The following is a 16,263-nucleotide window of genomic DNA, read 5'->3' as shown; positions in this document are numbered from 1 at the left end:
CAGCACCCCTTCCCGTACTCACCACCCAAAAAATAAAAAAAATGAAAAACGACCCACAACCCTCTTCGCTTCCCAACCCCCATCAACTTCTCCCCCCCCCTCCCCCCACCCTCCCTTAAACCCTCGCAGCGACTCGCCAGGCGAGACACAAACCTCCACCACCCCCTTTCACCTCCCCATCCCACCCAAAGCTGCCTCCACCCCGTCCATTCTCTCCACCCCACGGCCCCCAGTGCCCGACGAGGTCGATGCTCCACACCCCCTCCGCCCCTTCCCTCCAAGCACACTCCTCCTCCCACCCTTCCCTAGGTCTTTCTACCCTCTTCCCCTCGAGCAAAGCTCTGCGCCAAACCAGCAAACCTTTCCTGCCTTCCCCCCTTCTCCTCTCTCTTTATTCCCATGCAACCTCCACCTCCTCCCCCCGACAACCCTAGGCTAGTTCCATCGGATGGTTCGAACCATCGAAACCTATAGGTCGATTTCTTTCGGTATCCACGAAAGGATGATTACTCTCGATGCCCGTAACTTGATCACTTAATATATTAGAATAGTCATTAACAGTGGGTATGATAATGATATATTAGCATACAATTATATTGCTTCATTACAATGATTTATTTAAGTCTTTTTTTTTATCTTTTTTAGGTTATTCCAAGATCAGTATGTTGTATAGTATGTGTTGAATTACAGTATAAAATAAATATCATACACGTCTAGAGATAAATAAGAAAGGGGAGGGCTAACCAATATCATTATTCGTTTGAGAAACACGATTCTAGAAAATTGACGGCCTTCGGTTCTCCGCGGAGAGCGAAAATAGATAGACTAATTCCAGCAATCACAATTTAATTAATGGATTTTTAAATCCCATGATCAACACAAGAAAAATTTGACCAATGGAGGGTCGATGCTAAAAATCACCCACCAGGTGGGCCCATCATAACTCGTTTATTTCTAACTGAAAAATAGAATCACTTTAGCCATCTCTCTATTCCAACTAGACCTTAAGCTCAGTGCCCCGGAAGGAAAGCTGGTCGCTGGATGCCCTTCCCAATCCAAAAAAACTTAGCGAACCCCCTTCGGGAGTGCCCTTAAGGGTGGGAGAAGGATATGCGCGTAAAGGAATATTTTTTTCTATCAGAGCATCCCCCGACAGGGTCGGAGATCCCAGGGGACTGCGGGTGAGGATGGGGAGGAGGTCCGAGGATTATGTGACAAAGGGATTAGGCTTATTGCCAGTGCCTAAGTGGCGATTGGGGGTGTTTAGGATAAAGGTGTGGACAGAACGGGCATCTTCGCCCTCGGGCAGCACGGGGGTTGGAGATCGAAGGCTGACAATCCCCACGTTGAAAATCCAGCCATCCTTTGGGGTGCGGAGGTTTCATTGAAAAGAGCCACTTCGGGAACAAGATATTTAGAAGCTTATAATGTCTTTTTAAAAAGTCTGTCGTACCTATGATCAGCTTTTTAGCAAGCACGTGCCGAAGAAAAATTTCAAAACTTCTATATCTACCGCCTAATGAGTAAAATGAATGAACAAGTTGATGGGAAGAAAATCAAAGGACTGACCTAGAATTAGATAAATATATCAGGTTATTAAGGCTAGAAAAAATAAGAAATATGAAACTACAAACAGGTTAGACGACAGAAGAGCGGAAAGGAAAGCCACGTAAAATATAGGTAAGTATATTAGGATTGTTGATTTATGATTATAATGATGATTAACAGTCAAGGATTAACACGTATTCCCGTGGCTTTTTCTGTAAGAATATTCGGCTTTCTATATAATATCATTAATAATATTATATAAAAAACCGAATCAGTTAATAATTTTTTTATATAAAAAAATCGGAGGCTGCGCTGCCGTCTGTGTTTAGGCCGAGATATATGCATAAGTGCATACAGGACACAGTAATTTTTTTTTTGAAACTCGTTGCCATGCAATGCCATGTGTCCAAAATGATCGAATCCAATGAGCCTACAGCATTCACTTCCTTTTTTGCTCAAAACTAAACAAAATCATTCTAACTTTCCGAGCTCAGATCCAAAACTGAAGGATGCTTTGTTCTTTGTGAGTCCACTTTTCCAAAAACTTCACCCTTTAACCTGGTGTAACCCACTGTGCTATGCGCATTTCTCGTCTCACCATATGCATCTCCGCCGAAAAGGACGTTGCGTAAAGAAAGGTGTGACCCAAACTTGGCCTGGCATTTTGGAGGGTCGAATTTCGAAAACATGCTTTTTCCGCGAGGGAGAAACACGACATTTGCCGGGAAAAGAAAACAACGACAAATGAACGAACGGCGGGTGCGCTCAAATGCAAACACGCGCTTAAAAGGCCCAAGGTTTTGGGAAGTATCAGCCGTAGGAGAGTGAAAAATTTTTCGCGGGCCTTCACATTGTATACTTTTTTTTTTAGAACGACCAACATTGAATAGATGAATTGCGCTAGTAGTAACATTATTAAACGAGAACAAGATATCCAATATAAAACGTCAAAGTCTTAATGCCTGAAAATATAATATAAGTGTATGAAACTGATAAAAGGACGCAAGGCTCTGGCATAATTAAGCTGAGGAACTTGTGATATTATTGTAACTGGTTAATTTTTGCGATTGATGGAAGGACTTCGTTGGAGTTTAAACCATTCTGGACATTTAACCCAGTGAATATGACGGTTAACATGCCTTTCATGAGATAACATAAATCATAACGTTGAAATAAAAAAAACTAGGTTAACTATCACAACAAAAGATGATAAAAATTTCAAAAACCGGTCTTAAGAACAGTTCATTAGGTATTACAAGATTTCATATGGCAAATAAGGAAACGATTCCAATACCGTTAAACCATCATGACCTTTGGCCGAGGAACATTCAGTAAGCAGTATTTTGACACCAACATTGGCCACTGCCTCACCCATTCCATTCTTTCGCTGGTGACGCTCGAGGCATTGCCGCAGACGAGAAAGTTACCGGTGGGCGGGCGGCCCTCGCAAAGCATCGCCGATGAGCCTCAAGGCAAACTCCGCTCCACCGCGCGGCCTTTTGACGGAAGCAGCGAAGATAGGCGCGGCAAGAGAAGCGGGGAGGAGAGGGGGTATGAGAGAGATTACGTGCTAGCGCAAGCGCAGTGGGGGTGCAGGAGGCGAGGAAGGATGGGAAGGGAGCGTGGGAGGGGAAAACGAGAAGGGGAAGAAGAGAAAGAGATGAAAAAAAAAGACGGTGAAGAAGATCCACACTAGTGTCGGGGACCCACAGTTTGACCGAGTCAGGTGGAAATAAATCATTTACACACTTGAGGGTTGACAAATAGGGAGAAGAAAAAGGTGAAATAAAAAAAGGGTTTTTGATGGATGCGAGGTGAAAAAGGGTACGTGGCTAGAGGTGCGTGGGTGGAGGGGTACGGGGGATGATGGGTAAGGATGGGGGGGAAAACTCTCCCTCTAGGAGATCCGTGTCGGCAGATAAGAACCATGTGGACGTCCATTTTTCGAGCAAGAATAATTGCGGGGGAGCGGGTGAGAAGAATCTTGCAGAGAAAAGACACGGGTCCACACGTCCGCGACACCGCAGAAAATGGAGAAGATCTTGATCGCCCACTCTGTTCGGCTGTAATGCCGCGACAACATCACAAGGGATTCTGAAAATGGACCCGACTCTATACACAGCGGTCTCCTCTCACGCATCTAATGAATTACCCCGAATATTATCCCGAGCGCTGTAATCCTGATAGATAGCGGTGTTGAATGAAGGGGAGTCAGAGACGGTGCCGCCTTACAAGAAATTAACAAAGAATGATAAAAACTGGAATGGCAAGGACAAACATAATCCTGCCCAATACAAAGATCTCGTAAGATAAAAACATCTAGCCAACAAAGGCACAGTTGAACTTAGGCCTTTTGAGCGACAATACTGGTGGCGAAATGCTAAAAAGCTCTTCCAATGGACGAATAAAAATATATGAACATAGCCAATATTCTCTTCTTAAAAAACTGGGTCATTCATTTGGCTGTAGCAAGGAAATACATAATGTAAAACGTATGAGTATCGCAAAACAAATTTTTCAAAAGGAATCAATAAATGGGAAAGAAAAATTCACTTTGCACATTACACACATTTTCTTTATTATCGAAAATTTAGTTTCGTCAGTTTTTATACTAGGTATAATCCATGGTCAAGAATGCAGTATAGAATGTGGTAAGTAGCTTTTTCATTATATTTCGTGAATCCAAAAAGTATACTCGCAAAATGTGAAACTAATTATGCCTGCAATACTTTGTTAGATTAACAAGGATCCAATTATTTCAAAGACTCAATTTTTTAGACCGCAGTGGCATTCTAGTTAGGCGAGTGATATCCACCAGCCATTATGATGAAGTCATCTTTCTAAAGCGGATCGAACCTTTGCCTTTAAACCGAACCGCACATGCCCCTCACTCACTCACCGTTTCGCCTCGAGGTGATTAGCAAGAACAGTTGCTTCACCCACGAAGCAAAGCCGCTTCGCCGACGCGAGTCTCGACGCCCCGGGGGTGCGAATTGGAAACGGTCGCCAGTGGGCGCGGCGGTGAGAAGTGGAAAGAAAAAAAAAAAGATTCGAGCAAGGATATATCCTTCTCTTCATCTTTCTTCCCCTGAAGAGGCGAGAGCCACACTGAGAGGCGAGCTCGTAATCACGGCCATAAATCAGTTTGCCGATGGGCATCAACTCCATTCATCCCTTCGTCCATTCACCAAAAAACCGATCGTGCCCACTCCTCGCTACAATCAAAACATTCTAATTTTCAAGAACGAAATCAAAATAAATTTAGACCTTGATCAAAAACTACACACACTTTTCCGCACGATAATATCGCATTCATAACCACAATAATGAAGATAAGAAAATTAAGAAAAGATTATGAAACAGGGAAAGATCATTTCCAAATCTCAGGAAAAAACCCTCTAAAACTTGTTCTCCACGTTAAAACTAAATCTGTCATACCTGCATTTGCATGTTTGCATACTAAATACTGAAAGTATCAAAATATTTTCCCCATCTAGCAGGCTTATTCATTTAATCAAAACAAGAATTAGCTTGATTTATTTTCTTAGAGGTCATTGTCTCCAACCTGTCCTAGGGGTTGAGGAGAAGTAGGTATTCCAACAAAACTTTGACCATCATTGTCCAGGTTTAAAAATGTTCCCTATAATAAAAAGCACTTCTAAATTCAAGAATTTCAAGTTTTCCGATGAGTTTCGAGAAAGCAGACGACTGGAGGTGTCAAAACGTTTCTCGGGGAGGGAGGGTTTGTGTCGAGAAGCGCGGATTGGGTGTGGGCGAAGGGTGTGAAAACGGGGTGCGTACCAAGAGAAGGGGGATGATGATGGAGCCTATTTTCGGCTGAGGAGGGATGGATGACTAACAGGAAGATGAGAGTTCCTCCGAGACACTCTCCGCCCCAGAGAATATGCTATGATATCAGGCAGCAAGAATTCAACGAGCAAAACAGCAAAATTATTACGAATATTATTACAACAACCGCTGTTTCCTCACCATAGCTCTTCTTTATAGTCGAAATTAGGGCAAAATCCTGTCCTCTCCTCGCGTTACAAGTTGTCTTATAAATGACCTTCCGACAGAATTTTGTTGAGTTATGCTGGTGTGGAAGATGGTAATACGGGAGGATAACAGTGTGGATGGATACAATTAATATGTACAATAAATATGCACGCCAATTTTTCTGTTATGCGTAATTTGCTTCACATTCCGCGATTCAGTCTTTACATCTCTCAATGCTCTCTGTTCTACCGAATCCCGACCTTATTTAACTTCACGGCCTCAAAAATCCCTTCCCTGGACCTCTTTTCCTCTGCTACTATTTACAAATCCTTAAAATGCCATTTGAATAATTCACTGTCTAATCTGTCTAATCCATATTGCCCCTTCTTTAGTTCAAAAATTTTGTTTTCTGTTAGTTTTTGTTTATTGTGTTATCTTTTAGCTATTATTTATTTAAGTAAACGGCCAGCCATTGTGCCGTTTTCGATGGTGAAATAAATATTTCTATGACCTTGCGGTGTGCACGTGGTGGCTCTTGTATGCTGCATGTTGGTGATTGATCACCCCCTGCCAAACACCCTAGAAGTGGTTGGCAAAGTATTATGTAGATGTAATAGTAACAGGAGCTAATTCACCTCTTATATATCTTTCTATCAAAATTAATCACTATTCCAGGGTAGTCCCTCAAGCAATAAGAGCCCTTAAGGCAGCTGCGTATTCATCCACGCGTTTCACATCCTGATGTGCCTCTTAACGCGACGCCTCCGCCCACTGCCGGCGGACATGTAAACCGTCGCGTACTCGACGGGGGGTGGGCGTTGTGGAAGTGGGATGGTCCACGCCGAGCTCACAAACAACGGGCGCGACCCTCCCGGCGCGCGATGGTCCCCGCCTCCTCGCCCGGCGGAATAGCCATCGCGCTCGGCCTTTCCCAATTTCCCCTTCCCACACATCATCCGCGCTCCACGGCAACGCGACTCCACCCACCCTCCTTTACCCCCACACCCTCCTGCCTCCCTTTCCCCGGCTTTCCGCGTGCGTCCGAGAGATCCGGGCATTATTTCCTCCCATCACCTCTTTCCCTTCGCCCAGGCAAAATGCGTGCCTCGACCCATTCCCCCCACGACCTCCCTCCCATCTGCAGTGCTGCTAAAATTTCTCGGCGGGGGTGGTGTCTGACGAGAAAAAATTTACGCAGCTTTATTCGTTCAACTAGTCCCAATTGATAATGCGGTGTTGTTTTACATACATTTGCTCCGTTCGGGTAAAAACTTTCTTCTAAAAAAAAGTTTACTTTTTATTTAGTTTCAACAAATTTACTATTTAAAAAAGTAGGGAAAATTTTGATTTATCCGCTTGATAATGCTTCCAATGCTCTCAAAAGTACAATGTGAAATCTATCACTCTATATTCCTAATACTTTTTAAATTATTTGTTATTTCCCCAACATGCAAAACACACCATGATCGGCATTTTTCGAGTTTCACATCACGCTACCTACTAAATAGTGTATCACCCCTGACAAAAAACCAATTTTTTGGATTCAACACACTATTAGAAGAAAAATCACCATGAAATATGATAATACATACACCTGAGTAATAAAAAAATTAAAAACCATGGATGAATAAGTGGATTTATTATTTCCTGACTAAACTGATCTTTTGATGCAGCTTTCGGTGTAAGTTAGAGATGCGGGTGAGCCTCGAACCGTTTCTAGTATCTAAAGGCAACTTCTTCGGAATATCAGAGGTGGAGTGGCGTCGTAGTTTAGCAACGTAGAATGCGGTGAGAAGAGAAAGGCACAGAACATCTCGACTAACTGAACCAGGGCCGTTTCAGGTGATTAGGTGGCTCCCCAAGAACTGATTGGTGGGTCATAAATAAAAACAACACTCCGTGAGCATTGAACTGCTTCCAACGAAGCGCATAATACTTCTTTCGAGCTATTCAGTCACCATTAAATCAAGCACCAAGGACGTCCCCGAGTACGTAACTACCATTTGACCATGGGCTAGCTAGACCCACTTTCCTCCACGCCGATGGGCGCCAAAGAAAACGATCATCGGGTACGAAAACATTCACGGATAAAGCGCGAAAAAGTTTTCCCCCTTGACTAAAGAGATATCCTTTATTACGACATCGCCCTTCTGAAGAAATGATCCTGCGTTCACATGAAAAGGCGCAATTTACAGAGGGAAATCAAGTAACACGGTAAAAACGAACCATCGATCGATTGCGCTGATCATTTTAGTCGGGCGAAAACAATTCACAAGGTTCCACAAGTGAGAACGGAGACAAATAACATTTGAAAACCCGGTCATGGGAGAATATTGTAATGAGAATAATGCCAGCAGTTTGGGCGTCATTCCATCGAATTGAAAACGAAGGCGAAAATAGATATTTTGGTGTTTATTTGACGAGGAAAAAACACACAAAAATTCAGGCAGTTATTTTCCCTGAGATTCTAGCCGTAATAAATTACCTGGCGTAAGTACCCCACGTATGAAGTGATGCAAGTTCCGCTGGACCGAAGTAATGTCGTTGGCAGCGGAACACGTAATTTCTTGAGAAGTAGTTGTGCTAGCATATTAATATAGCCGAGAAAGTGTTTGGGAAAAAAACAGTATCCCCCAGCCACGCACCCTATCGGTGGCTCCACATTCATCATTAATAAAGTAATAGTCAATCTTTTCATACAAGGTAAACGAAGTAAACAGACTTTGGAGAGAGTCCAATTTTCTTTTCCATTCACCCTCAACCCTTTTGATCAGCAAGAAACAAGAATCTACAGCTATCGAGGAATTTGGAAAAATTAAACTATGATCCATGACAGTCGACATTCATAGGGTATCGCGTAGACACAGATGCAGGAAAGAGGACAAACGAGAGAATGGGAAACGACGAGACAGCAGAGGATAGGGAAGAACGAAGCCCAGCGCCGATAAAGTGAGCTCCTCTACTGCGAGGCGCAAGAACTCTTGAGTAAGCGAAGGGGGAGGGGTGCGGGGAGTGATAAAAACGGGTAGCAGAGGGGGGGAGGGGAGGAACTAGGAGCTCGTGACGGGGGATAATTGCGGGGATGGGGCAAAGAGGGGGAGGTTAGGGAAGAAGGGAGGGGAGGGGGGGCTGGTGCGGCGGGGACGAAATATGCAGTGCGTCCCAACCCATCCTTCAGAGCCGCCCCCGTTAACCCCCCACCCCACCCTTACCGCATCCGGCTGCGAACCTCCCAGTCCCCCAACCCTCCTCCCAGCCATCCACCCCAACGCCATACATAACTCCTCCTCCCCCACCCAACGCACGCCCAAAACCCCTTCGTTTCCTCAGACACCACCATCCCTCAACCACCTTCCCCAGTTCTCTCCTCCCCTATCCGCGCCTATGGAGTCTAGGGATGGCTAGATAAATGGAAAATATTACCACTGTTTTTGGCCATAAAATATGAGATTGTTAGTAAAAAATCGACTTCTTTTATGTAGTCTCTTACGACGAGCGTGAATTGTGGTCGATATTCGACATGGATTTGTTTTTAAGAGCAATTGCCTTTTGACTTAGACATTCGAGAGGTAGTAGCAATGGTCGTAAATGAAAGATAAACTTAATCAGAGAGGACCAAAAGGTTAGTAAGGTTGGCGTGGCAAATATATCTTCAATGTAAAAGATAGCATGAGCGAAAATGCAAACTCGAAATGGAAAATTTACTGAAAAAAAAATTGATTAACAACAATCAATAGTCATCGAGAAGTTTGGAAAGAAAACTATGATCGATAATGGTCGATGCTCTTAAACAGTAGAATCCCTATCAATTTCATCATAATCAATCTTTTCATCGAAGGTCAACGACGAAAACAGACTACTGTGTGAGCCTATTCTCTCATATTCTTCCCCCATTTACCCTCTCCCCTCGTGAGCAGCCAGACGCAACCCTCCATACACTCTTTATCTTCCTTTTTCACCATAGCCTTCAGCGCAGCTCCGCGGAAAATGCGGGACTCGACGGTATTTCGCCAGCTCCCCTCACCCTACTCCCACCACGGGTTTACCCCCGATGCTAATGCTTTCCGCGGAATCGCTGTTTCGCATGAATCTCGCCGAGAGAAGGAAGAAATAACGTCGGTCCCTATTTAAAACCGAGCGACGTATTATTTAGAAAAACACGACGAGATGGCTATCGGGTTGGGGATGTGAAGACCAGCTCTTCGTCGGAATGAATGAGAAAATATCCCAATTGCGCCCTGAGCCGCATCTCTGAAATTCCGAAAGAACGCGTCTAACTTTTGAAGACGGAAAATGTGTATTCACTTCGAATACTTTGCAATGCTTCCGTGTTCGTATAAAAGATATATTTTAACGTCCAACAATATTGGGAGATTAAAAATGATCATCTATCGGTTAAATGTTCTAAAATTAACGTGAACGAATATAAATTAAAAATGTATGGTCTATAACGCATTTATTGAAGAAAGAGTTCGCCCATTGTACTTTTCATGAATCGAGTTTTAGAAAAAAAAATGAAAATTCAAGGAGAATGAACACATTATTTCGGGTATTTTTGCAATCGCCTACTCATTTCTAGCATTCATCAGGGCCGTACGCCAGTTGCCCACCATACTGAGCCTTTACACGCCGCCCAAAAATAACGCGAACAATGGCAATTAAGAGGATTTTGCAGGATTTGAACGGCCCATTTCTTCCATCTCCCTCCCGTTACGCAGGGGAAGAAAGCAGGGGGAAAAAGAGCGCGATAGATAAAAAAGGGAATTAAAAAAAAAAATTCTCCCTCATATTCCTCAACCCGGCTCGACCCTTAGGGAAAAATTAAAGCACGGAATTTTACCGCCCCCGCACTACACCGCCTCCACCGCACCCCCTCGCCTCCACCGCACCCCCTCGCCTCCACCGCACCCCCTCGCCTCCACCGCACCCCCTCGCCTCCTCCGCACATGCGTCCGGTCGTGCATTCGCACACATTCCAATTAGGCGGATCAGGCGAAGAGCAGGCTGCGTGGTGTGTGTGCCCTCTCCAAAGCCGCGGACTCGAAACCATTTATTCATTCCCGTCTCCGGATCGCGGATTCTCTGCTACCCGCCCGCTTTTCGCTCCAGCCTACCTCCCCCCCACACACGATTATACACCTCGGCACACACTACTGCCGGTAGGGAGCTGTTGAATTGTATTAACGTTGCATTCAAACTAATTTTTAGTCATACTTTATCACATAATTGATTTTTGCGATTGTTTATAGACTAGTTTACTTTTTTGCATTTTCGCACAATTTTTAGTATTCGCGACGATATCTGCGACGTTTTCCACAATTTTGGATGATTTGTGGACCTTAAAACCACACCCAGAAACTGAGAGAAATAATGAAATTACTAAAATCAAGGAGCACTTATTATTATTCATATTTCACAAATCGAACTTAGTTGACTATGGTAGAACTGCAAATCTTATTGGCACACCAACCTTCATATTGTATCATAGAGCAAGTAACGCTAATTTATCAAATATTCTCCTCTCAAGGAGATAAAGTTTCACTAGTATACAATTGAACAATGCATGCTAGACATGATGACATCTAATTCTTTATTCTATTAATTAATTGGCGTTGGTATATAAAAAATGCATAAACAGGCAATTTTACATAATCCTAAATTATAGAAAAATTGGGAATATACTGGAATTAGTCTCCAACAAATTTATTGATTAATAGGAACTAAATGATGTGTCGCTAGGCCAATAAATACATCGTGCGTCCTAGCACAAAACATAGGAAACGTCATGGACCGCCCCCGCCATCCTGTCCCTCCCTTACTCATTTGCCCACTTGTAATACACAACTCTTTCCCTCTCCACGCGCGAGACATAGCGATGGCTGCATTGTGGCCGCGGGGACACATTTCCCGGAACGGACAGTGTTGCGCAACCAGAGTGGGCGAGAAGCAATGGCAGTTGTTTGCCAATGCCACACGGAGAGGAAACATCGCTCCGAGCGATACCTACGGAAGCATAAATTTCAGTGTGAGGTTTCGATATTCAGGCAACCGATGTGAAAATATGAGCGAAATCATACACGTCACGAAGTGCTTTGAATTTAAACAAAAGTAACTACACATCAATCTAGTACTTACAGTGATTGATAGATTATAGATGTAAGATCTCGATATACGTTATATACGATGCCTTTGACTACGAGTTTCCAAAGAAAATTTTCTAAAATTACGAAGTGAAGAAAATTTCCCGGCGAAAAATATAGGAATCAATTATTAACACATTGATAAAACCGTGCAAAAATGACAGCACAAGCAATAAGGGAAAACTGCAAAAACTATGAGGCTGAGCTTTAAATTTTTCTCCTTAAAATATTGGCGCATGAACACTTAAAGAACTTCTCTTATAACCAAGCACTTCATTACTAGAGCATCTTGTTTTCGCGAATGTGAATTTTACTTATTTTGCGACTGGTTCAAAACCAGGCTAAACCTCGGAAAAATCGTAAACATCGCCACCAACTCAACAAAACGTGTAAAAATGGCTTGCATGGACGAAATCGCACCAAAAAATACGCGCGCACACTAATTACCCGTTAGAGTGCCCTTCAGATCGGGGAAATACGAAGACAGTCCCTACGTTATGAGGACCAAGATCGGAGACTTACTGCGACGCAAAACTAGAAAAATAATTCCTTCAACTGCCAATATTTCTTTTTCAGTCGGTCTGCCTGAACGTCCGGACAAGAAACAGCATGCAGTGCCACCAATCACAGTTGTCCAATTAGCGGAATGGACCCGAAAGCGATGTTTGGTTCGTGTTCGATAGGACCCGCGGAGGCGTGGACGGGGGGAGAGATTGGTGTTTTCCAAGGGTTGGAGGCGGAGCGGCAAACGAGGCGGAGGTGGGATAAGAACTGGGTGAAGGAAATGCCAAGTGGTGAGGAAAAGAACAAGGTCGGGAGAGAAGAGAGGCCTTAAAGCCTTGTTTACGCGCCCAAGCTGACTTCTGTAGCAGTCAACTGCTACGTTGGATTACTGCGAGTAACCCGCGACAGCAGAGCAATGCAAAACGGTGAGAAGGTGACAGATAATTATTCCATCCATATTTTTATCATCAAGTTAAACGTTGAACGCAGAAATAATCTATGATTATGTATGGTTATAACGCAAGCGGCAACATTGATTGAGGAACGAAGACAAAGAATATAGTTATATATTGCAATTTTTCCGTTTGTAACATATAAAGTATCTTCCATAAGCCAAAATGTAATTTAACTTTGTCCCAAAAAAGGAAAGTTGAACTTTGAACGCATAAATAATCTGTGGTTATCGATGATTATTTCGCAAGCGGCAACGTAGGCGAAGTATATTGTTGTATCTTGAATTTTTTCAGTTTATTGCATGTGAGGTATCAATCCTAGGGCAAAATGTAATTGAAATTCTCACAAAGAAGGGGAATTGAAAATATTTCTTCTATGAAAACATCATTCGCCACATTAATTCCTTTAATTTTCCAACTCTGTCATCACGAAGTGTACTGGCACACTTCTATAGTTATGAGACAACGCTTTAGAGCTACAGCTGTAATCGTAAACTCCGACGCGTAACCCAGACCAAAGGGAGGAAGTGGAAGAAAAGCAGGAGGAGTCGGAAGGAAATTGCGTGGGCGCTCGGAGGAAGAGGGTCGAGTGGGCGAAAATTTAGCGAGCGCAAGAAGACGCAAGGGTGTAAAGGGAAGAAAGAGGCGACGGACGGGGGAGGGAAGATAATTGAAGGGAGGAAGGCGGGGTCGGAAGAAGAAGGATTTAAAAAAAGAGAGAAAAATATTTCGGAGAGAGACGAGAGGTAAGGAGAAAGAAATGGAAGCGCTCACAGAGGGGAGGTAAAGAGGAGATGTGTGCGTATTTTTGCCGAGCTTTTTGAAAGCACCACCAGGGGGGGGGGGAGGTAGAGAGGGGAAGAGGCAGTTTGAGCATGACGTCACGCCGTGAGTTTCGAGTCTTCCCACTCCCTTCACCCCACACATTTCCCAAACCCCCCCCACCCACCACCCCCTTCCCCGTTATGTTCCCCCAACCCCCTCCTTCTTTCGCCAAACTACCCCGCATTCGGAGAGGGCCGTTCCCTTCTCTCTCCCCCAAGCCCCGGCAATATTCCTTTCACCCACATACAAACCCCTCCCCTACCAACCTCCCCTATTTCGAAGCCGCCTCCCTTTCCAACTACCCATTTCGACCCCTATTATCTCTTGCCTTCCCAAACCAACCTCTCTCTCTTTCTCCCTCCGCATTCACGCAAGCAGACGCCCTCCCTCTTACCGCCGCCCAAGCGCCGCGCCAGTCTTCCTCACCCCCACCCCTACGACGCTCTATTATCTACCCTTCTTTTTCAGAAAAAGCGTTTTCCCTCCTCTTCCTCCCCCGAGCGAGGCAGACGCGGCTCACGAAACATTCGGAGCGAACTATCCCCTCACTCACACAACCTCGCGGACAAACGCTAATACACGAGCAAGGGGACTTAGACGAGGCCCAATTCCATTCCATTACAGGCTGATTTCTGTTGCCACTTCGGTCGCGTTTAAATCGTCTTCCAAAAATGCCCGCGGCACTGTGATGAGTGCGATGCGATCCACCGATTACCAATATTTTGCAGTATTATGTTTCAAATTGCGAGGAATAGCATTTAAGAGTTATGAATTTGATAAAAAAAGTCACAATGAATGCAAATTTAGGTTGACACCCCTAATTATACCTTAGTTCCTCGTGAAACTTGGATCAATTTGTGAGTCAGCGACGCGAGTGGCGACTTCTGTGAACCCATTTAAATGAGCAGTGGACGACAACATATTTAGAGGCCTAGTTGAGGATCCTTTATGGTATTATTCGTGTACGTGCACTCTGTCTCTCTCTCTCTTCCTATCCTCGTGCCTCACCCAGAAAGCGCCGCTCCCCGCACCCAGCCCATTCCAAGCCGCGCCTCCTCCTCCTCCGCTGCCCTTTTAAGCACCTCCTCCTCCTACACTGCTTCCTCCACCTCCTACTCCTCCGCTCTTTCCCTCACGCTATCTACGGTCCTCGCCCGCCTCGCCTCCTCCCCCCCTCCACCGCCTTTATCGCTATCTCAACCTCTCACGCGCTTACCCCCTCCCCGCCCCAACCCCTTTTCTGTTCCCTCCCCTCCTGCCTCGTGGCCCAAATCCTCTTTCCCCTCTTCCTCCTCCGCACTGGGAGAGACAGGGCCGGATGTTAGCAGACCCTGCCCAACACCCTCCTCCCTCCCCCAGGACTCCCTCCTCTCTTTCCCCCCTCGTAATTCTCCTTTCCTACTCTTCCAGGCTTCCATTAGCACCCACCTCTCCTCCTTTTTCCACGCCATTCCTTCCCTCTCCCTCCCTCCAAATCTCCTTTCCCACTCACCACTCCTTCTGCCTCTCAACCTTCCTCCTCCTCTCCCTTCACGGGAGTTTACGCCGCTTCCTTTCCTAGGCTGGAGGTGTGGAGAGTTTACTGTATACACGCGAACATTTTTGGATGCGTTTTTCGAAGATTTGCGGAAACCCCTCCTGAGGAACAGTTCCTATACTAAGGCGCACTCATCTGTCTTTCGTTAGGAATACGTAGTGAATGTGAAATAGTGATTAGCGATTCAAAATGCTTCGACAATTCCCATGATTTAAGACAAATTGAATATTTTTTTCGAAATCTTCCTCATTCCCTGACCATTTCAATTATTTCTTCCTTCATCTTCCGCATAACAGTAAAAATTGTCACCTTAACACCCAGTTCCTTCGCAATATCGCATGATTTTTTCTCCACATGATTATTTCAGCTGAACAAGGTCCATCCTCCATTTCAAGGTGTGATTTCGAGACGGTAGCCCGGTATTGGAATGCGCTAATTCCCAAACTCGTAAGATGAAATTTGCCGTTATCACAAAGTTTTTCAAACGAGTGTTCCAATCTTATTTAATGTAACAAAAATACCAGAACCGGATTTTCGCATCCTTCTTGTCGGAAAGAGAATCGCTGAACGCTATTTCATTAGAGTAGCAATAAACTTTTTATCCACAAACACATGTCGTTTCAATAACTTCCCCGCATTCGTGTTCGCGGTCTCCAAGGTCGGTTTTTATCGAGACGAAGTCCTTCCACTTCTACGAAGAGCGAGACACGGACTAGACGAATCCCACTCTCTTTCTCCCGACTTGTGTATATCCGGGTTCGACTGCAGGTGACAAGGAGCCACGATGCACCGCCCACCCAATAGAAGGGCCGACGAATTTGTTGCGCGCCTGGTCGATAAAAAAGAGACAGGGCAAGGCTTGAATGACAGCGGCTTAAGAGGGTCTCGAGAGAGCCGGGCGATATCAAAAGGCCTTAATCCCTAGCTGGAAGAAAGTCACGCCGCCGTAAGTATGTCAAACTTGTACCAGGCACAGCTGAAAAACCTATTCCCAAAAGAAAAAATGCTTTCGTATTCAAATCTGGCACATATCAACGGCATTCCGTAACAAACGCATTCCTTTCAAATACAAACTTTGAAAATGCGAAGAGAAACTCCGTCTTACTAAGGATTAAAATGCAGTTCAGAGGTATTACTACAACAAACAGATATTGATTAAGCAGACAGAGATGGCTTGGACGTGCTCCAGAAATCCAATGCTCGGAATTCAAACCATCCTACCAAGATATCTGTATCACTCATCAAAATGCAACCAAATGTG

General features: G+C 44.5%; 1 protein-coding gene across 4 annotated transcripts in view; it reads right to left on the bottom strand.

Annotated features, from left to right (window-relative positions):
* The window catches only part of LOC124156108 (nucleolar protein 4), a 911,182-nt gene that overhangs the window by 89,183 nt on the left and 805,736 nt on the right, over positions 1–16,263 (bottom strand). The window lies entirely within an intron of this gene.

Source organism: Ischnura elegans, chromosome 3 (genome assembly GCF_921293095.1).
Source record: "Ischnura elegans chromosome 3, ioIscEleg1.1, whole genome shotgun sequence".
NCBI classification, from domain to species: domain Eukaryota; kingdom Metazoa; phylum Arthropoda; class Insecta; order Odonata; family Coenagrionidae; genus Ischnura; species Ischnura elegans.
Note: the sequence above shows the minus strand (reverse complement) of the source record. Positions and strands in the feature narration are given on the sequence as shown.